The sequence below is a fragment of the Bombyx mori genome, chromosome 6 (assembly GCF_030269925.1).
Source record: "Bombyx mori chromosome 6, ASM3026992v2".
In the NCBI taxonomy this organism is placed as follows: domain Eukaryota; kingdom Metazoa; phylum Arthropoda; class Insecta; order Lepidoptera; family Bombycidae; genus Bombyx; species Bombyx mori.
In genome coordinates this window covers 5,774,565-5,799,246 of record NC_085112.1, presented here as the reverse complement: position 1 = coordinate 5,799,246, position 24,682 = coordinate 5,774,565, and the positions used below count along the sequence as shown (strand labels likewise).

Here is a 24,682-nt window from a genome sequence, read left to right as displayed (position 1 = left end):
ACAGATTTTCAGCCAACCACAATCACCATACACAATTCGACCTTGCAAAATTAATATTCCGAGAGACCAATAATTGAATCTGAAAGTATGTAGGCGGCCTGTGAATCTGTGGGTGGCCAATGCTAAAGTATTAGTACTTACTGTACCTGGTGCTGACGAATGTAGAATACTTATCAGTGGTAACAGGGTGGTATCAACTTTACGATCGATCGAAAAGTAATGGTCTGCTATATGCAAAGAATACAAAGAATGTTCCGCGGAAATAGAATTTGTGAGGAATACAAATTGTGTTAGTCTTTTAGTGTTTAAAAACTATGATAATTGAGCCTAATATTTTTTTAGGCTTCAGACAAACAAACCAATGTTTTCATCATCTTCTTCTTCTTCTTCATCGCTTTCTTAATTGCTGAAGGTCGTGTCCCTGAAACTTGACCGTGGCCTGTCTCGTGAGCTGTTTCCATCTCGTCCGGTCCTCAGCTTCTCGAATGGCGGTTGCGACTGGCAGCCCAGTTAGGACGGTTATTTGATCACACCAACGGCTAGGTAATCGGCCGCGAGGTCTTTTTCCTTCTACTTTGTCCGTCACAATCACTTTGTCCAAGATATCTGACTGTCGGCGGGCAATATGACCGAAGTAGCTGAGGATCCTCTGGTAACAGATTGTTGAGAGCCTGACTCGGATGCGATGCTGATCCAGGATAGATTTATTTGTCCTCTTGGCCATCCACGGAATTCGGATCATTCGTCTCCAGCACCACATTCCAAATGTGTTTATTTTCTTGCGCTTGCCCTAATTGTCCAGGACTGTCCCGTAGAGAAAGATTGAGAAAACTAGGGTTCGGGCGAGTCTCATTTTCGTGACGTTAGAGACTTGACATGTCTTTAAAAAGCCAACAAATAAACAGCACCACTTTTTTTTCTGTTCACTGTTTTATACTTATTTACAGTAGGTGAATTTCTCTATAGTATAGTAATATCTATCCTACTGCTATGTTACTTTTTTTTAGAAATTAGTTGAATTAAATACATTTGGAACACATTTAAATAGATCTCAGAGAAGTATTAAAAAGTTAGGTAAAATAAAATTTCATTAATAAGTCCATTAAGAACAATACACGAATTCAATAGTTCATTACAAAAAAAACTTTGTAATATATACTGATAACGCTCAAAGTTTAAGTACAATAAATTGAATCTAATTTTGATAAGGTGTAATTCCTTTATAGCATTTGTCCATTTGTGTTGAAATATATCAAAACCACCACCACGTCATTACAAAACAATTTACTATTATTTAAATGGCTCTGTAATGAGCTAGTACATAGCTCCGTTCTACAGAAAAAATAATACTAGCGAAACCTAATATTGAATTAATTTAAATTGGTTTGAAATTTCGGATCTTAAAATTGATATCATTTTTCTTTTGTACCAAGCGATTTTCTCTTAAAACTTTACGCCTGCACTTATCACAATGAACCGACGAAAAATATATTCAAATTGATACAGCTGTTAGTAGTAGCGTGCTCAAGCTTGTGGAGTAATAGAAAAAGGCGGTTAAAGATTTTATTATTAGACTAGCGACCCGCCCTCGCTTCGTTTCGGAAACATTAAAACACACGTGAAACCAAAAAAATAAAATAAAATTAAATTAAAAAAAAGTAGCCTATGTTCATCAGGGACAATGTCGGCTTCTAATGGAAAAATAATTTTTCAAATCGGTCCAGTAGTTTCGGAGCCTATTCGAAACAAACAAACAAACAAATCTTTCCTCTTTATAATATTAGTATAGATATTTCTATGTCAGTTTTTTATGCTGTTGATAGATATAGCTGTCTTGATTAGATTAACAGCTAAGGGTAAGTATTGTTAACTCTGCAGATACCTACATAATTTTATTAAGATATTGCTCGAAGAATTGAGTCGGCCAAAACTTAAAAAAATACCTCTCCGAGCACTATGATATGTCCTTCTTCAAACGAGGCTTGCGGAGAGTACTTATCTAACGGTAGGCAGCGGCTAGGCTCTGCCCCTGGCATTGCTGACGTCCATGAGCGACGGTGACCACTTACCATCAGGTGGGCCGTATGCTCGTCTGCCTACAAAGGCAATAAAAAAAATACCTTACATTTGTAGGCATTTATGGTATTAAAATTAATTTAATAATATTAAAAAAATAATATACTACCTACTTTATTACATATTGCATAATTGATAACGTTAATTGTGAAAATGAGGATGCATTAAGATTACGATTTCAAAGTAGTAGATTAAATAGTTACAATGTAAATTTTATAGCATAAAAATATCAAAATAAAATTTAATTCTGCCAATAGAAATAACAAATTCGAACAGAAACAATGGAATACAAAAAAAGAACAAAAATTCAATAAATCAACAAAAAAACCCATAGCGTTTATTATACAGTTGCATAACACTACAGATAATACTAAATAAAAACAGTTTGAAAAAGGAACGAAATCGCAACGGAACTGCGCTTTTAAATACGTACGACTTTGAACGCGAGCAAAGCAAAGACATTTATGTTCACTAAACAAGTAGTAAAAGTCAGTACTTGAGCGTTTTTATGGCACTCATAAATGTCAGATTGTGCGCCCGGGGTTTAGCAGGACGGCCCGCGTGAGGACGGCACCGACTCAGTACAAAAAATATACAGTAGCTGCATGCTGTATTGTAAATTTGTAGTTTTCAAGGATTTAAATAAATTTGTTTTGCACATTATTATAAGTAACCGTATTATTGTTGTCAACAAGCAGATTCAACCCTAAGCTAATGATAACTGGTGAACGCCGATTATTATGGACTTAAAATATGAATTTGACAATTAGATGTAATTTACACTTTAAATGTAATATGTGGACTAAAATTGGACGGATTTGGTGGAGATCAAACAGGGATTCGTCAATACGCTAAAGATACATTCAACAATCCTACCACAATGTTAACAAATCTGTAGGTGGCATTATTTTAAATAAAGCATAAGTATAAATACAGTTGGTTGTATTTTATTTTATTTATTCGGGTTTTTTTTTGCGTGATTTGTTTATTTCGATACATCATCTTAATTGTAAATATTTCTATACTATATGGCCTTTTTTATTGTATGTAGTAGTCATTAACTCAAAGAGTTAAGAGTTAGCGTCAAATTCCAAAAAAAAAAAAAGTCAACCTGTTGTGAACTTTTGCCGAAGTGTATAGACTGCGTCCGAACCGCGCCAGTAGTCTGAACAAGACTTGCGAATTAATAATCTCCCGAACTCCATAATTGATTCTTTTCATTACTCAATTTGCGTATTTAATGTTTTCGTTTGCACTCATTTGACGCTAATGACTGTCGTCGGTTGGATAATAAAACAATTTCATTCTTTTTTCAGGTAACCATTACTGCTGTTTAACCGTCCATAAACAATAGGGAGCTAAATGGTAAGTTGGTTGGTCGAAGCATTAAAAGACAATTCCAGCTTATATTTGCGGTGTGTTAGATTAATGTACTAAAGGGTCGACTTGAAGTATACTATAAGTAGAAATAGCTAATATAATAGTATAAGTGTGTAACTCTAAGGTGATTCTAGATATAAATAAATTTAAAATTAATACATATTCAACAAACTCGTAATTCATTTTTAATTTGGTTATGTATTGCGTATGATGAAATCAGTATATTTTATTTTATTATGAACATAATAAAGTTCCTGAAAGAAAACGACTGAAATAAAACTGATCGAAGAAAATGATAAGATAGAAAAAATTACGGAGATTAGGGCTTTAAGTGGTTTCCGGAAGCCATAGAAATTAGAACTTTCATCTTAGCCATTTTAGGCTTAATTTCTAAGTCTAATTATAATATAAATACGATCGTAACATATCTCAAGCCAGAATAAATTATTGATTTATTAGTTTTTGTGGAAAAAGCCAAGAAAACCTACCTATACGAGTTTGACATTGTGCTGTTATTAAAAAATTACACTTAACATTAAATTCCAATCGATTCTATTCGATCGATTTAATTCCGAAACTATGTATTTATGTATGTTTGAAAAAGAACTGTCTCGTTTCTCTTTTCCTAAAAGTAGACCAATTTTAGTAAAAGCGTTCACGTAATAAGCGAACACCTATAAAAGGAAAGTTAATGCAAAGAAGACAGACGTGAGAATGGCCTGTGTTTCGCGCCAACGGAACCCTATGCAAATCATTGTATCATTAACGAGCCGTTGGGAATGGTCGCGTACGATTGACATTTCGCAAAATACGTGCAGAATCGTAGGGATTGTGAGGGATGCGAGAAATTAACACCTCATACTTCGATAGTCAGACATTTTTGGAATGAAGTTCCTTATGGGACGATGCGGAGTGGTACCCTAACCGGGAAAAAACGTCCGTAACGTAAGATTTTTATCTGTAATGCACACAGTGTACGACTTAACTTTGTAATAACGTACAAAAAAGAACATATTTTTTTATCATTCATTGATCTCAGCGTTCGATTACACAATACACTAACTCTTATGCAAACAACCCTGAATGAAGTGTACCACAATAAGTTCGCACGTTACCGAATGACCCTGGGTTGTTGTGAAACCTCCAGTTTTATTTTCTTTATACCTCGAATAGAACTTAAAATTAATATTTTTATAATAAAGAACTTCGTTATCCGGTGTCCCACGACACCACACATCTTTTTATGTATAGAAAGATCAACGTTATTGCTAATTTAAACATTAAAATCTTTTCATAATGTATCTATGAGTAACCAAATAAAATTCAGAAGCGGTAAGGAAGACGACAACAAAGGGAAAAATCATTTTTAAAAGTCTTTAGCAAAGGGTTACTATAATGTCCCTGTCTACTCCTAGAATAATCTCTCTCAATAATGACTACTACCAATATAAGAAGAGCAAAATTCTTGATTAGTGGAATCTCAGCGTATCTTGGTTCATGCCCTGCTCTATCTCTTTTAATAACGCTTGGTAGCTATGGGTTACAAAAAAATGGTTTAATATTTTCTAACTTATACCTATCACATTTATAAGTTAAGTCCTTAAAATACCAAACAATATTATATTTTGTGTGTTTCATTGTATTTGCATTAAAAAATCACGAAACACCGAGACCTTATTTTCACAGAAAGTCCATTTTTCCGGAATAAAAAGTAGTCTGTTTTACTCCACGGATGAAAAGAATAACGTTACTCCGTTGTGAGTGCCACTAAAAACACACACACAAAGGCATTTATGGGCAAATAAAAGAGAACTTACATATGTTAAATTAACAGCAATAGATTTTGGACCGCTGGCACTAGACTACAACCCTGGACACGATTAGTTGACTAGTGAAGTGCGAACTCGTCTTGTAAGGCATTTGATTGGCGTTTGCACAATTATTGTTGAAACACAACTTCCGTTGTTTACAGGGCTTGTTACCAGTCAAACGTTTGTTCGTATAGCAGCCTATTTACTTATTTAATACTGTGAAAACTACATGCTTGGTTGTTATTCTAGATTATAGGCCATATTGCGAATATCTGCACTCCTACAATCCCACCTATTTTGTGAAGCAATGTGTTCTCATAATAATATGAAGAAATATTATTGTGGTAATCGTCGCTTGTCTTTTAATGTAAAATTAATTAGCTTTCAACAAAGACAAACCAAACTGAATTTTTTTTTTTTTCCTAAAAAAAATGCTGATAGCCTTGAGAGACTATTTCACTGGTCCTAGCAAGAGCAGTGCTTCGCAGAATCAACCACCGGATCGGAAACGCGACCCACTGAGAAGATCCGGCGAGAAATTCAGTGGGCTGTGTCTATAGGTTAATTTACTCGTCGAGCCCTTGGTCGCAAGCGACGGGTTCGGCGGGGACGGTGACCGGTGCTTGAGGTACCTAAAAGTACCGGTAATGGATCGGGAGTATCCGTAATGACGTGCTATATATCTTTAAGAATTTTATTAGATATCTGTGATGCTTCAATAAATAGATATGTAATACGCCAGAAAAGCTATTATTTATCATTATAATATAATTATATTTTGGCTATTAATTTAGTGCTATTAGTCAATTCTGAAAAATAAACAAACTTGACTTGTCGTTCGCCACTTTTTAAATTCAAGCTTATCTTGAAAATATTCTTTTCGCTATTCAGCTTTTTGCCGTATTTCTTCTGTTTTATCATAGCTATCTCTACATTAAGTTATGTAGATAACAGTCACAAATAAAGCCAAACCATCGAACTTTTAAGAAAATTATACTGCATACATAAGAAATAATAAAATTTGTACATATCAAAAAGTAACTGAATGCTTCGATAAAGTTTTCACTACAAGGCTGTTGAGTAAATTTTCCTTGTTGGTTTTCAACAAACCATGTACCTAAAGTAGCTAGAAAATTGTTATATAAATTAGTATTTCTACTGGAGCTTGAGAAGATTAGATTTGAAATAACTCAAATTTATTGGCCGAAGCAAATAAAAAAAATTTAATACATTTATTAATGACGTCATCGCTAGTTTTTAAAAGTTTCTACTAAACACCCATTCTTTCATGAACTCAAACGTAATTTAATTTTCTATTTTCAAATCAAATCAAATCAAATCAAATCAAAAAATTTTTATTCAACATAAATGAAAGTACATACTTGTTGAACGTCAAAAGAACTACCGCCAATTCACAAGAACTAGCCTCCGTCCTGAGAAGAATTGGCAAGAAACTCAGCGGGCATGTTTTTTTTTTTTTTTTTTTTAATAAGCAATTATTATTTATTAATTTTTTAATATTACATTTTTTTTTTAAATATGAGTTTTTTACAATGAGTATTATAACGTAACAATTACTACAATATTGAAATGCCCGGAGCGAGCAACTCATTCCCACTTTGTGCAATCTTCTAGATAATCATTGACTTTATAGTAAGCTTTATTGCACAGATGTTCTTTAACAGTTTTCTTAAACCTATGTATATGTAGGTTCTGAACATCTTGTGGGATTTTGTTGTACAGGCGCACAGACAAACACCCGAATGAATTTCTTATCTTATGTAACCTACTCATCGGCACAACAAGCTTGTGTTTGTTCCTAGTATTTCTATTATGTATGTCCGACTTTTTAGGAAACTCCTCAATATGTTTACGAACATACAACAAATTTTCAAAAATGTACTGGGATGGCATAGTGAGAACTTTAATTTCTTTAAATTTCTCCCTCAGGGATTCCCTTGAGTGCATGTTATAAATAGCGCGTATAGCTCTTTTCTGCAGAAAAAATATCGTTTCTACATCGGCCGCATTGCCCCATAGCAAAATGCCAAATTCAAAAGAAGCTTTCCATAAAATAACGTTCGCTTCGGGGTTTAAGAGAATATATACCTAAATTAAGCATAGAAACAGCTCTATTGATAAGAAAGTGCGGTTATACTAATTTATACATGCCTTTAAAGCGAAATAGCTTATAAAGCTTATAAAGTATGTTAAATGAACAGTATTTCAATATCTTGGTATGAAAATGTTGACGTGACGTCCACGGCACAAATTTGCATGGAATGTTTACAAAGTTAGGGTTGATGCAGTGAAATTAGCTATTTGACGAGTTTTCTTTCTACGTAACAATAACATTGGTATTAATGATTATTTACGGGTGGTAGGACCTCTTCTGAGTCCGCGCAGGTAGGTAACGTGCAGCGGCAATCATTTTTGGTTTTTGTATTTTTTTTCAGAATGACAAAACTCATTTCCCGGCTGGTGCTAAGTTGTTACCGATGTCCCAAAATATCAATACAAGGAGAACTTTTAGAGGAGCTTTTTTTACTAGTGGTAAGACCTCTTGTGAGTCCGCGCGGGTAGGTACCACCAACCTACCTATTTCTGCCGTGAAGCAGTGATGCGTTTCGGTTTGAAGGGTGGGGCAGCCGCTGTAACTATACTTGAGACCTTAGAACTTATATCTCAAGGTGGGTGGCGCATTTACGTTGTAGATGTCTATGGGCTTCAGTGACCACTTACTACCAGGTAGGCTGTGAGCTCGTCCACCCATCTAATCAATAAAAAAATATATCAAATTGGTGTTTTCGGGCGTTTTTAGAATTATCATGAAGGGCTTAACTATGACCAGATGCGAGCCAGCTTTGCCATCCCACCTACATCGATAGCGAAGCAACTAGCATTACGATTAAAAACCAGCTCTTATAATATAATGAAAACTTCGATTTCCTGTCCCAAGATGATGGTATTATTGATGATGTCTATGGGCCCCTGTTATCTCTTAGAACCGGGTAAGTTGTTAGCTCGTCCGCTCATCCAATAAAATTCGTTTTTTTTTTATTGCTTAGATGAGTGGACGAGCTCATAGCCCACCTGGTGTTAAGTGGTTACTGGAGCCCATAGACATCTACGAGGTAAATGCACCACCCATCTAGAGATATAAGTTCTAAGGTCTCAGTATAGTTACAACGGCTGTCCTACCCTTCAAACCGAAACACATTACTGCTTCACGGCAGAAATAGGCGGGGTGGTGGTACCTACTCGCGCGGACTCACAAGAGGTCCTATCACCAGTAAACTTACTACTATAGCGTCATTGGCTTATAAGGTTTTCTTGTGTTAAGCTAAAAATCATTTGATCTTTCATTAAATAGGCAGCCCTAACAGGATATTCAGTAGAATACACCTGCAGGTTAACAGGGGACATGTGTATGGTCGGACGGTGACTTTTATTGACGTCGCCGTGTTTATTACCGTATCTAGTTGCTACCGTCGTCAGGACTTACTCAACAAAATTCTTTAAAATTGATATATAATACCTATTAATACATTATAAAGAATAAAAATATGCATTGATTAAAATATAAAAAAAAATATTTAATACGTACTTTTTATATTCAATTCTGAAACTGATTGATGAAAACAAGCACTAACCTTGCGATAATTCTTTTAAATTATCAAATTGCCGTGTTAATTAATTTAATCTTAGATTACAATTTTAATTTTTTCGTTTTTTAATCTAATTTACAGCGATACTATTTTAGGAATCCTTCTAGATTTCGGTGGGTTTGAAAGTCGTGCGGCTTAACCTGAACTGATAGATGAACTTGATTTTTCTCGATTTAGATTCTGTCCGTAAAATCGATTATTATTATATCGAGTATTGTTGATCCCTATGACCATTACCATTTAAAAAAAGCTTAATTAACTATATCTTGTGTCCCCCCGGTGAAGGTCAAGGGGCGACTTGAGAGGGTAGAGGCCGCGTGGCGCGCTACTAGCACTCTAGCGTGCTGCCGAGGAGTATCAATAATAGAGCAACCGGTTGACGGTGTATCGCGTCCCGACCCGGTAGGCTGGTTCTGGTCCAGGGGGTGTTCCGGGACACCAGCTGCACCGTCTGGGTGGCTTGACGGGCTGCCGCACCGAGACGGCCGACGTTTCAGAACTATCGATTCGCCTCGAAACTTCGTCGGCCGGGCGTCCTTGGGGTGAGCTGCGCCGTCTGGTTGTAGTGTTGATCGCGGTAATCCCCTTACCTCATCCGGGTTCTGACCTCGGAGGGATCGGACGCTTGGGCGAAGAGTTCAGGGGAGTCGTTTAGTGGGTAGGGCCCTGAAAACATCGGGCCCGCGGTCTCGCAGTCGCGGACCAATCCCACATACCTCGCGCGCCCCCAGGCCCGGGGACCTCGTAGGAGGCTCGGCCCCCGCCCCGGAAAAAAAAAACTAAATATTGTGTCAAGATATTTGTAGCTACACCACGTTAATCAAGAAGGCCAAATGTTTTTAACTACCCATACTTCTTATTTATCGTTGTACTGACATAGCTAATTGTCATAAGACACTACCTTCGTAGTAAGAAGGTAGATTTTAAAAGTTTTAATTAAAAAAAAATTTAACTATGAGTGTGAAATTAAATGTTCAAACATATTATCGTGATATAACCCCTAGGTTATTTAGAAGCAAGTACTTAAATCGCCGTAATTGATTACGTATTGCTGGTAACCGTTTGACTTGTTTTTATATTAAGGGGTTGTCACAATTATTGTTGTGTCGAGTAAATATTACATGTAAATACATGTAGCATGAGATATTTAAATTAATAACAAATTACTGCAGTATTTCAATAAAATATTCTAATGAAAATAAAAGGTTACTCGGTAACTTAATGTTTGCTTTGAAAAATTATTTTCCGCTTCGAAAAGGTCACTCAATAGTTTGTACTTTTTACTTCCTCTTATGGCTTGAATAATTTTTTATTTTTTTTCAAGTAACTTCTTAGCCTACCTCATATCAAGAGGTTACGATGTCCTTCTTCAAACAAAGTTTGAAAAGAGTAGAGTAGTTGTAGATAATGATTCAGCTATGCCCCTGGCATTGTTGATGCCCATGGACGTCGTTGACGTTGATACTGAAAACATTCAATTGTATTCCGATAAGTCTGTCTAATTCTTCAAATCGGAAAACATGACCGCTACAATGAGCAACATACCGTAATATTTACCTTGCGTGAGCATTTCGATTTGTATTATATTAAATTGATAACAAATATTTTTTTGTCAATGAACTTTTGTTAGTAAATTTATGAAGACGAAATCAACTTTTTTTTTTATAGCTAGATTAGTGGACGAGCTCACAGCCCACCTGGTGTTAAGTGGTTACTGGAGCCCATAGACATCTACAACGTAAATGCGCCACCCACCTTGAGATATAAGTTCTAAGGTCTCAAGTATAGTTACAACGGCTGCCCCACCCTTCAAACCGAAACGCATTACTGCTTCACGCCAGAAATGGGCAGGCACCCGCGTGGACTCAAAGAGGTTCTACTACCAGTAATAGAACCGAATAATCCTATAAACATTATAAAGCGTGTTTGAAAAGTTTGAGCGTGGCCTCTAATTTTGAAATCATTTGATTGTAGTCTGAATCTGTAAAGCAAAGTAACTTTTAGTGTTTGATAGAATTTAGCTTTAAATAAAACTCCAATTGCTCATTACTTTCAACATATTTACATAAGTTCAAATTCATTGTTTTTTAGTCTTCGAATTATGAATTTTATAAAATACGCTGTGCTACTATATAGTATGTATATCTTTCCTTATATGATATATAAATTCACTGTTTTGATATATACTTCAACTTTATGAAAAAAACATTTATGTTCGTTTTATTCGTAATAAAAAATCAATTCTGACTTGTTTTACATAATTACAGTTCTCAGTTCATTTTAGTAACAATAAAATAAGACAAAAAAATTATTGTTTTCTGATTTAGTAAGAGCTAATATTTTATTGTAAGCATTTTTACGACTTGTAACCACCTATCTTCGCTGTTTTTTATTGAATCTATAAAATATAAATAACTCATTTAATGAGAGTCGTAAAGTTGGTGAACATTCGTTATTTTTGGGCAATGTAATTTATGACTTTCTAAAGTAATTCATGTCCAATTCTCTTGTTTGTAGTTAAACAAATCGCTAATCACTCTACCATAAAATAGGTGCGTACACATCAAGGGCTCGATTCATAATGGCGCGAGAGGTCTTGTCCGCGATCGCAGCGCCACGATAGCATTGTGCGGAGTGCGCGAGAGTTGATCGCAACGCCGATTGCGAACCGCTGTCGCTTACGTGTCGCCTCCAGCCTTTATCGCGAGCCGCATCTCACGCAAATTATAATCGATACCATTATTGTAATATCGAAGTGTAACATTCACACCACTATTGTTCGTTTTCTTTACCGATACCAAACTCTTTGTTCCGTAGAGGCGTCTTGTTATTTCGTCTAAAAACTAAGCTATTCAATGTTCAATCTTTCAACGCTTAGCTTATACCTCTTATCTATTGTACGTTACAATTAAACTTTATCTTGTTTCATTATGTTACTTGTTACTAGTCTTTTATACAATGTAAAGATTTATTAATATTTTTACAACTTTAGATTGTTAGTGGGAGATAGTATATTATACGTCGCCGATGTATGCATGCCATTTCTTGTTCATCAATTTATGGTAATAAATATAGGCCGACTCGAGCGGATTCATTCAAACTCAAACAAAGGAAATGATTTTAGAACTTTTTAGGATTTTAAATTTCATTTTTTTTACGTGACGATACTGATGCTAGATATAAAATTACTGTATTACGGTGTCAAATAGCATACTCATTAGTGTGGTTCAATTTTGTAAAGGGTAAATTTATCCGTCTCTTATCTTCCCAATTAAAGTCGCATTCTCCAATGTCTGCTCACTGACAAATTAACGATTGAATGTAAAGTTTTACGGTATTGTAATGTCTTTTGAAAAAGTTTTTTTTACAACGATATAACTTTGAACGGATATGACAAAATTATATAGTCAATAATTAATTATAGGTGGAAGAAAAACTCTTGCACGATGGATATTAGCCAATTGAAAATTTTCACTGGCTTGCCGATTCAGTTCTTCTGTTTCGTAACACTAACTTACTTGTTAAAACATTTATATTGTTTCTTAAACGAGGATTAATTAGGAAGGAAAAATTTAATGTGCCATCTTATGCGGGAGGAGCTGTCAGGGATAGACGAAATAATCCTGCATATTTGGATCACGAAGTATTTATGTTATACTAGTGACCCGCTCTCGCTTCGCTTCGGAAACTGTAATTTATTATTGATTTCTCCACTATTTAATGGATGTTATTATACATATAAACCTTCCTCTTCAATCACTCTATCTATTAAAAAAAACCGCATCAAAATCAGTTGCGTAGTTTTAAAGATTTAAGCATACATAGAGATATAGGGACAGAGAAAGCGACTTTCTTTTATACTATGTAGTGATGATTGTTTTATAGTTTGAAAGGTGAGACATTCGTTAAACAATAATGTAATTTGAGTTAATGAAATTTACGTTAGTCGTCCATGGTGTTTGAAATCCATCGAATGGACAGTGAGCTCATCTGCTGTCCTGGAACAGTAAAATAATTTGCACATAGGTATAATACAATAATGTTGTCTATTGCAATAATTGGTTAGGTAATAAGATTTTAACTTAAATACCCCTGTAATTAGGTACTTCAAACTTATTCATTCTAAATTCTGATTAAATTAATAAAACACGCGATGTAAGTAAATAAATAAATTTAATTTTTAAAACATATTTTATTATCATTCCATCGCAATGCTATGGGCGTGAGTAGTTGTCATCGTAAATCAGTTTATAAGTAAATACTTTTTATTTTTAATGCGGTCTGCTGTATGACTTCGCTGGTCAGAGTGCTGATAAGGCGTCTCAATCTGCCAACGAACTTCGAGCTTTAAATTAAGGAACAACATTTTATTGCCGCCGCTTTTTTTAAATTATTTTTATATGGCATCATATTTACTCAAAAAAGTATCATATTTACTTATAAAATAATAAAAATTGCAAAAACATTTTTTATTTGAGCATTCTCAACAAAGCATCACTCTTGGTAACTAAATGACTCAAGTAAATAAAAAATAAATCTAGTTTATAAACCAATAAAATAGTGTTCAACAAAAAGCTTATTTCTAAAAACATGCGAATGTAATAATAACTTATTGAGCAGAAGATTCATTAGAAGATTTGTAACCTTACACCTATGTTGGTATCAGATGTATTTGTAAGCGTCTCACAAATTAACTTTCTAAACTGAAAGGTGAAAGTCCTGTGGCCGATGCCCCTATCACGCAACAAACACATTACGTAAAACCATATGACGGCTCCAGGTCTATAAATTGGCGCGGTGTAAGGTCAGGGTCCCTCAGACCTACAGCTTTCAATGCGGATGCATCGCAGTAAAACCGTCGTTTAAAATAAATTACCATTAAATGGTGCGCTAATTTGCATACTATGTTTATAACTTGTCATTACAATAAACAGCTTTGGTCAACGCCTTAAAGTTCATTTTTCACTGATAGATTCATTTCATTCAAAAGCTCGGGTGACTGTGCTGCCGCAGCGGAGACCCGTGGAACTTCGAGCTTTCATGAAAGTTCAGATGTTACCCACGAGATGGCGTTGCACACAGGGGTGGAAAGCTTACCATGAGGGCGCTGTTGGGGGCTATTTTCGGAGGGTTGAAACCATTCTTTGTCTACGAACCTTACGAATTTAGTTAGCTGCCTCGTGAAATGTTGTGTTGGTTCCCGAATAGATGTCGCTATCTAAAAATTTAGTCAGAGTTGGATTTTCTCACGGAAAGAATTTGAAACCAATATTATAGTAACATACAAATCTAATTATTGGATTCTAAATTATATATTTAAATGAATTAACATGTATTTTGGTATTATATTGCATACCTCTTCATGACATTATTAGTTTGACTAATCGATTCAGATCAGTAGGTTAATGAACTACAATCCGATGTTGAATACTGGGTATTCTATTTTAGTGGAACGTAGCATATCGAACATGGGGTACATGATATACATAAAAGTGCTTACAGCTATTGGGTGTATTAATTAAATTATAGGTGTGACACAGGTTTCCTACGACTGTGTCCATTAGTCCCTGTCAGCAGCAACCCTAGTCTAATATGGGCTTAGGGTTTATTTCGTTTCGCCATTTTATAAGCTGTTTAGTTCTTTCTTTGCATCGTAGCACGTACATATCGTGCCCGGGTTAATGGTTGTGGTCAGTACATATAAGTATGTCGGTAAAAGTACTCTTTATTCATATTTCAGCATTGCATGTGTAGTCGTCATAGTGTAGTCGAGACCCTTGATAAATGATTCTGATGATTCGCGGCAGAAATAAACACAACGCCTTCTATTACTATTACAATCAGGAAATAACAGTAAACGATTGCAGTACGCTGACATGATACTTGTTGAAGATTACTGACAATTCTCTGGTGAGTGCTATAGTTGCTTTTTATGACAACCACGGTATGAAATTGGATGATGCTCTTCTAGGCCACCGCACCGTAACCTGTAGCTTGCGACGAAGGGCTCGGCGAGTAAATTAACCCACAGACACAGGCCACAGAGTTTCTCGCCGGATCTTCTCAGTGGGTCGCGTTTCCGATCCAGTGGGTGATTCTGCGAAGCACTGCTCTTGCTAGGGCCAGTGCTCAACACCTCCGGCTTGAGCCCCGAGAGTTCACTTACACGCTAGGATAACCCTGATATAGCCTCTCAAGGCTATCAAGCATAGGTAGGAAAAAAATAGAAAAAAAATCCACCGCACAGCCAAAGCTACATATCACAGTTCCACCATACTTTTCTCCAGGCCATGTAGAGAATAATGCAAGTATTGAAAATTTTCAATTAAACGTTCAATACGTCTTCAAAATTACTTAGACGGCAATTTCTTTACGAACCAAATCACTACATAGTATAAAACAAAGTCGCTTTCTCGGTTCCTATATCTGTCTGTCCCTATGTATGCTTAAATCTTTAAAACTACGCAACGGATTTTGATGCGTTTTTTTTAATAGATAGAGTGATTGAACAGGAAGGTTTATATTTATAATAACATCCATTAAATAGTGTCGAAATCAATAATAAATTACAGTTTCCGAAGCAAAGTGAGGGCGGGTCGCTAGTTATTTTATATTCCACTGAATCTCGGACAAAGCTTCGTCTTTTATTAGCTACTGCATACGATCTAAACTATACGTTACCTTCATTACAGAAATCGAGCGTTACAATTACAAAGGACAAGTTTACAAACTGTACCATTCTTCCTTGTGAGTACAAAAGAAAGAGAAATCTCCATACAGATTGGCAACCTGTGCCACTGTATATTATTGTTTTTATTTCTATTGCACAAACGTTTCGGTCGACAATAGAAGTCATAAATTTTACCTTGGTCCACGGGAGACAACCTAATTCAAGAATTCTGCTTTCAAAGTCCAACCAATTGTTTTTGAGTTACCTGTTATCGTAAAGTGACTTTCGTTTTTGTATTGATCTAGAAATTCGCCTTTTGTCATAATTTCTGTAACGAATCAAAGTTTCTATTTATATTACAAAAAAAAGTACTAATTTAATTTTTCCATATATTTTTCGCATTCAAGCGATTGCTTTGTAATATAACGTCAAAATGTCTCTACTCGTAATCTATATATTTATAAATGAATTGCTGTTCATTGGTCTCGCTAAAACTCAAGAACGGCTTGACGGCTTGATCTTGAATTATTTATGGAATCCCAGAGAAGGTTTAAAAGGTAGATAAATATGAAATATTATAATAGTAATTAATAATTATATTAATAATGTTTTAAGTTTATTTTATACAAACACTTAGGTCTTTTATTTATCGATTGAGGCACTACGAAGTTTGCCGGGTCAGCTAGTACGTAATATTTTTTTGAATTAATCATTAATTTTATTTTTCCAGCATTTCAGAATGATAGCAATGATCCCAACATTCTATTTCCAGGGTAAGCCAATTGTCTACGTGGGCAGTGTAACGCTCTTAGTGCCGAAGATGTAAGCTTTATCTATCTTAACCCAAGGGACTTGCATCGGAAGGATGCTCTACAATTTGCACTAAGGATATAATTCAAAATGCGGATCGACCAAACTATATATTTTTATATCAATAACCAGCTCTAAAATATTCTAGATATAATAAAGATAACGTGGTTTTAAAAAACGTTTGTATTAATCGGTAAGACTTTGGTTGGTCTAAAAAGGTCGGAGGCGTTAGTTTGGTCTCGTCGGTAAAAATGTTTTTCTATGCTTATTCGTCCTTAGGTTGTAACTTTCTTTACAAAACAGCAGGCGTAGGATTAGCAAGTGCGGATGAGAATTTTTTGAGAGCTATGTAACTAAATAAGGTAACTACTACGCGTGAACAAAGGGAAAATCTTGTTATCTGTATATATTTATTTTATATTTTATTATTCATACATTAAAACTTTTAGAACTTCAGAAGATAAAAAAATATATGGGTATAAAGCTATTGGACTAAGATGAGCATATCTCAACCTATCTTATAATAATATCTGAATCCGAGAAATATTTTATCTTAAAAAAAGAATGTTTGATTAAAAAAAAACAATTATTGCATTTGATGAGTAGACCCATATATTAGAGGACCCCACGTAGTGTGTCCAATATCCCGCTAATTTTGAGCAAAAAGGTACGATACCACAATGATGCCCAATAGCAATAGTAAAATACTAAATAACAATTAAAAATAATTATAAAATTCGGAGCAATAGAATCTATGTTTGTGAAGTACCAAAAATAAAACTATGTGGTTTACGATTAATGTCCGCATACCGCACACGAACGCAGCGTGCATCGAAGATATTTAGACGTTCATGTATAAGCCAAACATTGCTGATTTATTCGGTAACATTGGGTCCTATGACGTTTCCACGCCATAAATCGCGTCCCTCAAGGCGCACGGACACATCGGGAGCTCTATGAAGAGCGTTAAACTGACGACAGCTCCAACTAAGATATGATACCGATTTCTAAATGAGTAGCTTATAGAAAAAAAATGATTCGAAATTAGAATTGTTTTAGTAACTTTTTTCTTGTCCTATTTGAGTTGGGGTAACTCAAAGCCCATCTAGTACCAATTTAATGGTTATAAGAACATCTATCACAACGAGAATGCATCCGTAAGCTCGAAGCATGTAATGTGTTGTATTACGGCCATCCTAGTTTTTAAACATTACTTACTGCTTTATGGAAGTAATAGGCATTATAATCGTCCTCTACATGCCCATGTCCATACTCTACTGCTCCGTTGATTCAAGACTAACACAAACAATACCTTATTTTATTGCTTAGATGGGTGGACAAGCTCACAGCCCACCTGGTGTTAAGTGGCTACTGGAGCCCATATACATCTACCACGTAAACCACCCACCTTGAGATAGAAGGTCTAAGGTCTCAGTATAGTTACAACGGCTGCCCCACTCTTCAAGCTGAAACGCATTACTGCTTCACGGCAGAAATAGGCGGGGCGGTGGGACCTACTCGTACGGTCTCAAAATAGATCCTACCACGTTATATTATTTGACTCGTTATTATTCAAATTTTAATTATTAGTACGATTATGAAGTTAAATTCAAAACCAATTATCCCAAAAAATATTTTTTAAAAGTAAAATTGAATTTAAAATCCAGGTGTGCGAGAAAACAATTACAACAAAACAGCCTTGGTATAATTATGTTTTCAATTATGTCAAAATTGTTGAATACAATTTCGTCGTGTCCCTGTACTGCTTCACAGGCCGGTACACCCGGGTATGACCGGGTACGGCGGGTATAAATCTGGCACATCCGGCCGGCACCGCGCCGGTAGTGGCGACGATTATTCACCCAATATCGAGTTTTGGCTTCACTTGCTAGGTTCTAATCTTCGCTTTCGTCGAATACGGATTTATGTTCGTTGTACGTTTTTGCTTTTTTTTTTCAAAGGCTTCAGAATGTACGCTGGATTTCAATGTAATGGAGCGTTGAGTGGGCTGACTCTTCGAAGGGTTGGGTTCAACTGAGCAAATTGTTTACCTTGCTTCTTTCCTATTTTAGTATTTCATATGGATTTAGATTACTGTAATCAAGTGCTACAGTGCATTTCAGAGCATTATTTTTGTCAAGTAATCTCCAGTTTTAGAATAAACTCGTCTTCATTATGTTTCCTAAGTTCAAGTACATGTCCTTCAAATAAGTTTTACTTATCCCTATTGGTAAATAGCGGCTTTTCGAGTACCCCTGACATTTTTGCTCTTAAGTAGCAATGTCCAATCACTTACTATATCCTTACTTATCAACTACTTACTCTTAAACTATCTTTAAGCCTATTTACGAATTACGACAATTTTTATTATTATCAGACAACTTCAATACAGCCGACTCTCATCCCCATGATGGAAGCACAAGATTAAATCTTAATTATATAGGGGTTATCCTACTCTTGATACAAGGCAGAATTGTTGAATTGTAATGTTATTATAATACATATCACCGCAGTATAGTGGTAGCTAGCGGATGTGATTTGGTCAGAGCTATGAGTGAGGAGCTAAATGCGTATAACCGAAGATCGTATGAAATGGAAATACATGTAAAATACCTGATTTCAATATTGAGTAGCTCAATGTTAAAGAAGAAGAAGATTTTATCTAGTAACAAGCCTACCCTACCTTAGTAACTACTTAAGAATCTAGCAAAATCAAAATCTCAATCAAAATCTCTCTGAGGCTCAACTCAAGTTTCCATACCGTCTAGCCAAACTTTCTGAATTAAATACACGTGTTTACAAAGTGGATTGTGTTCGAGAGTGTTGCGGTTGGTAGCCCGCTCGCCTTGTATTTACATCATAAGATATCTCTTATAAATAAATAAATAAATTGTGATGCGTGTTTTTATTCCCAAGATCATCGGCCTACAAAAGAAAATATTATATTAAAAATTAGGTACATTTATTTTTGCTGTCGGACACTACACAGGAGCGAGCTTTTGTGAATTACTTATGTGAAAAAGACGGTATTCTTCAAAACACTAAACCGGCACCTGTCGTACGTTGATGGTACTGTAACGTATTCTTAGTAGAGATAATGAATGACATAGACACGCTTAAAGGATATACATTCATGTATGTGTTATCTTCAAATTTATCTTATTTCTAAAGTTTTCCAAAAATATAAAACAGGTAAAGCACTTATGTTATGGAAAGTAGCAGTCAGGATATCTATAAAAGTTATGTTTTTTCTCCGTTTACAACGACTATACGCTAATGGAGGAGTTAGATAATGCAATAATAATAATCAATGCTCAAGAGAAAGACGATGATGATTTACTTACCGGCAACCGAACACCGAGTGATACTATATCCAAAATTAAATGGACAATAATGATACTTAATAATGAAACAATGATGAACATGTTTGTTTCCCCTGTAACAGAATATTTAATATCTTAAATGTATATATTTTAATTGAAACATACATAAGTATGCACTTTAGTCTCTGGGTCGTATTGTATAGGAAATCCTACTTTGAGCCAAATAGCTTTGTGATTGGTCTCCGATTATTTACAACATGTATTTTATTGAATTGATTGATTTTTTCAGTCTGTATAATAATTTAAATCCAAAACTCCTTGCCGAAATTCATTTATCCAATGTAATTAGACTATGAGACCTAATGGAAACTAGAACTATAACTCAAAAAATACTTACGAGATTATGACGTTTACTAAAAGCATCTTATCCTCTGTTTGTGGATAGATGTTGTAAATCAGTGTCTGTTCTCATTAGCTCGGCTTCGAGAATTGTTTTTGGCGTAAACAGATTTCTCTCTACGTCTCACTTGATATAATTCACAATTTCAGTAAAGAAATTGGAAAAGTTTTTCACCATCTTGTACGTAGGCACTATGCCTTTTATAACTATTAGATCTTTTTACTGCTCATTGATACTGGTAGATATTGTTTGAATATTTTACTGTAAAGATCTGAATAGCAAATAAAAAATCTTCGCCAGTTCAAAATTGTCTCATGATGATTTCCTTTATTTGCCAAAGCAATAACCCAAAAACCACCTTCACCTATTTTGATTAAACTTTCTGTGTACCAAAGCATCCAATAATTTTTTTCTGAATTTTATTTCTAAAGACTGAACAGGAGTTCATCTAAGAAGTTACCTAGTGTTAAATGGTCACTTTGAAATAGTAACACAGATATACGCGTGAAGGTCTCATTTGTGTTGGCCTTCACACCATTTAAATTGGAAATTTTGATTGCTTTACAGCAGAACATGCAACTAAAAACAACAGCTTCCAAATAAAAGTTTCTAATAAATGAATATAATTTCAAGGAAAATTTATACGGACATGATCGCAAGTCGCTCCTAGTTCACGTATAGTTGATTCATTCTGATACGAATAATGAAAAGCTTTCACGGCTGGCTAACAAAGCCTATCCTTATTTTCACCCCGAGTTCAAATTTCCGAATCACACACGACTAATACCGTTGTACCATTCTATATAAATCACCTCGCCATTTTTGTTTTCAACGCACCGATAACTCTTTTGTCATAGGGTGACGTAGTAGTAGAGGTAGGGTCCGATGGAGTTATTTATATTGTCGTATTTTCTTTGGTAGAAGAAAATTTCCTTTCTGTTTGCTTCATGGGTCAGTGATCAGATTCGTTCGATGCCCGACCACGTTCAAGAATGATAGAGCTGTAACTGATTTTCTTCCACATTGTTTTCAAGTTTTTTTTTTTTTTTCGTTACATCTACTGTTTCTCTTTCATGTTAGTTTAGTCTTTAATGTTATTTCAATTTAATATATTTTACATATGTTTATGTTTAAACGAGGTTAGCTTTTATTTTCGGACTAATTTCTAAATTATGCTAATACGTCCGTTTCTTTGCTGATTTTTAATCAAACATCTTAGATTAATATTCAAAATGATTTTACTATAAGTAATTCATAGAGAAAATACTATGTAAGCTATCGGGGAGATCTGCGTTCAGTAGTGGATATCTGTAAGTGCTGATAATCATGATGATTAGTAATTCATTACTCAAGTTAAGTGGTGTTAATAAATAAGGGTTAAGTAACAGGCAAGGTATGCGGAAGTCCAGAGGCAGAGGCAGAAGTCCAATGCGCTGGTCGGACCAAATATGCTCCACTCTCAATACTTCAGTCACGTTGCTATCCACACAGCCAAGGACAGGCAGGAATGGCGCAAGATAAAGCAGGAGAAAGTTATTAGAGGAGGCCATGACCCTCAGCACTGAGGATTATTGCAAGGAGAAGGAGATCAAGCCTCAAATCGAGACAGATCATAAAAAAACAGGGAAATTAAGTAAAGTGCAATCAATGCCGCCACACAGGACGCTGAGCTGGTAGTTGCGGGCGGACACGAAGATCATCCCTCTCGATCAGCAGGCTATTCGGAGTCTATGTTGATGATGCCATCGCACCGACTATCCCACTCAGTTAGAACCAGCTTAGATCAAAGATCGCATGTTTTCATCACACTCTTTATCACAACGAAAACATGCGATGTACCGGTAAATCTAAGTTGACAATGTCAAATGTCTTTCACAAATATATTGAAGCCAACCAAAATTCGAAGCCATGGTATCCTAACAACATGGGAGTTATTAAGAGGGTGTTGGAGTGGTTTTTGACCCCTCCCTAAAATAATCGACAGCATTGAAGAAATATATTAATCGATCATACTTTTTTTTTTATTATTTCTTTCTTTAGTTTCCATAACAGCCGATGCTTTTCAAAAATTACATAACCTCTAATTACATTACCGAAATAATAAAGACGGCTGATCAGCTGAATGGCTGCCCCCTAAAATAATTCATTAACCACCTCAATGATTTAACAACAAGAGCAACGAAGCGATCACAATAACAGCTTAAAATCTTTAAATAAAGTGAAAAATTAGAGTTACGACACTGTAGTTCTCCGTTGAAGACACCCCACCGTTTCTCTTTCGCAACCGTGCTCGCGGCTGCAGGGAGCAAAGGAAATAATTGTTTATTTTCGACAGGCACACACTCGGCTCTATAGTCCACTAACGATGTATGTACTCCTTCGATGGTCACCCTAACCGAAAGCCGTTTGTTACGAAGGTCATAAAGCACTCTTATTTTAAGTTTTCTTTTACTTAGATTTTTATTTTATTTATTGCGCAAAGAGGAAACTAGCTCACAGCCAATTCGGTGGTCACTGGGACCCAAGGACATAGCAACGTGAATGCCGACACCCTCCTGAAAAAATGAGGGCTATGGTTTTCAAACTTGCATAGTGGGAGAAATATATTGTATTATTAACCACGCATACCGACCATAATATGGAGTATGTTGATATTATTTTACTTTGAGAACATTGCTGCTCATTCTTCAGTAAATCCTTTAGTGGCCTTTCAAGGCACTCACGGAAAGAAATGCCTTGGTGCTTTTCAACTCAGCCGAAAACTTCTTCCAGTTGTTTCTATCACATTAATAATTAGTATATCATTTATATGTTTATAACAAAAAGTAAATATGCTTACAAAGCTTAATACTCACTAGTAAATGTGACCACATACAACTGCAAGATATTGGTAATTACTTCTATTTTGAATTGAAAGAAAGCTGTTATAATGAAGTAAATAAGAATTTGACTTCAAGCTTCAAGATAGGCAGTGGCATTTATGTTATGTTATCTATGAGCTAAGGCTAACTACTAATAACTGGACATCTAGAATACCGAGCTCTTCCGTCATTAATGGCTTAACAATCCAAGTTGAGAAGTTCTTCTTCGACACTTTTTTATCCTTGGCATAATTTAAGAACATTCTGTAACAATGCAAAAATCTTAATTTATCTATTAAATATAACTTAAATGTAGCTTCACTTATTTGTAAAACACATACCTACATAGATGAGGAAAGTTTAGCATAGTGAACAACAATAGCAAATGTCGGGACTCACTCGCGAGCATTGTACCGTGGCGCGGGAGGCGTTACGAATCAATGGAGGGAATTATCGGAACAGAGACTTCCTAGGAGTCGTAAACTAAAAAAAAGAAATTTTATTAGTGTATGTAGGATATGGTGTGAGCTCTTATCCAATTGGTACCAAAGTCTTGTATCAGGTAGGTAGTTGTTATTCCAACGCAATTGCTGTTACGAACTGTTGGCTACAAGTCATAACGCATTGTGAAGTCTACCGCTAGATAGACTTTCCGTATTCGTAAGTACTAAGTTTTTCAACAAATTCACAATAATCATCACTATAGTACTGTACACACTGTACTATTATTGAATTTATATTAATTCATCGACAAACTAAGGCATCAACATAAACATTATTAATTAACAGGTTTACAATTTAATCTAAAAGTTCATTTTATTTATAAAATAGTATTTATTCCAGTAACTTTCTATATTATTTTTATTTCATGATCATCAATACTTCCCTATCCCATATTGTATGTAGGCCTCTCGCGTAGAACCCAGCAACGAAGTCGTTTTTCCCTTTCCTATTCAATCCCATCCAGCTTGTTGATTTCACTAATGGTATTTGGTATTGGTAATTGGTAAAAGGGACCTTGAGAATTGGAATTCCTCTTATGGTTCTATTAGATAGAATGTAACCAATACAGCTCTTTTTCGCCTTGCTGATCTTAAAGCCATAGTTGATCACGACATGAATCGTACGATACACGACACGACATGTAGTAAAATTGGTTTCCAGTCTCCGGTTCTGAAAGGAAAAAATGCAATTATTACAAAAAGCTATAATAGAAGTGTGTCTATATATTCAAGATTTTCGATAATAAAAATTAAGAGTTGGTGTTTAGTGCGTCTGACCGTAAGCATACTTTTTCTATATTTATTTATATATCTGTATATGTATAGTCACAAAAAGACAAGGAATTTGATTCCGATCAAATTTTATATATTTAGATGCTTATTGTTGGACTAATTAACTGTAATATTGGTTTAGATTTCAAGTAGGGTTTGCTAGGGACGGCGCAAAACATGTAATAATTTTATCAAATTTAAAGTTGTTAAAATAAATAATTAATGATAAATGTTTAAATTGTTAGAAGGGCATTAAAATTCTGGTCCATTGTACAATTGATGTATTTCTGTAAAAAAAACTTTAATCTGAATCTAAAGTATTCTATGGTCCAAAAGTGTCAAATTAACGTGTCATAGGAAAGATCACAGTATCGATACTTCTATAGTGTACACTATTCATGATTTAGAC

The 24,682-nt window shown here is 35.2% G+C and overlaps 1 protein-coding gene and 1 long non-coding RNA gene across 3 annotated transcripts in view; one reads left to right on the top strand and one right to left on the bottom strand.

Annotated features, from left to right (window-relative positions):
- The window catches only part of LOC692747 (antennapedia homologue protein), a 219,186-nt gene that overhangs the window by 80,651 nt on the left and 113,853 nt on the right, over positions 1-24,682 (top strand). The window contains exon 2 of one of the 2 annotated variants that reach the window (XM_012694111.4): positions 3,393-3,441. The exons of the other annotated variant lie outside the window; for it this stretch is intronic. The gene's annotated coding sequence lies outside the window, so the exon portion shown is untranslated. The remainder of the gene's footprint in view (positions 1-3,392; positions 3,442-24,682) is intronic. 2 annotated transcript variants of the gene reach the window in all.
- Positions 21,183-23,483, bottom strand: LOC134199090 (uncharacterized). The gene is made up of 3 exons (XR_009973450.1): positions 23,399-23,483; positions 22,375-22,434; positions 21,183-21,446 (listed from the first exon to the last, which is right to left on the bottom strand). It is a non-coding gene; the product is annotated as an uncharacterized LOC134199090 (long non-coding RNA).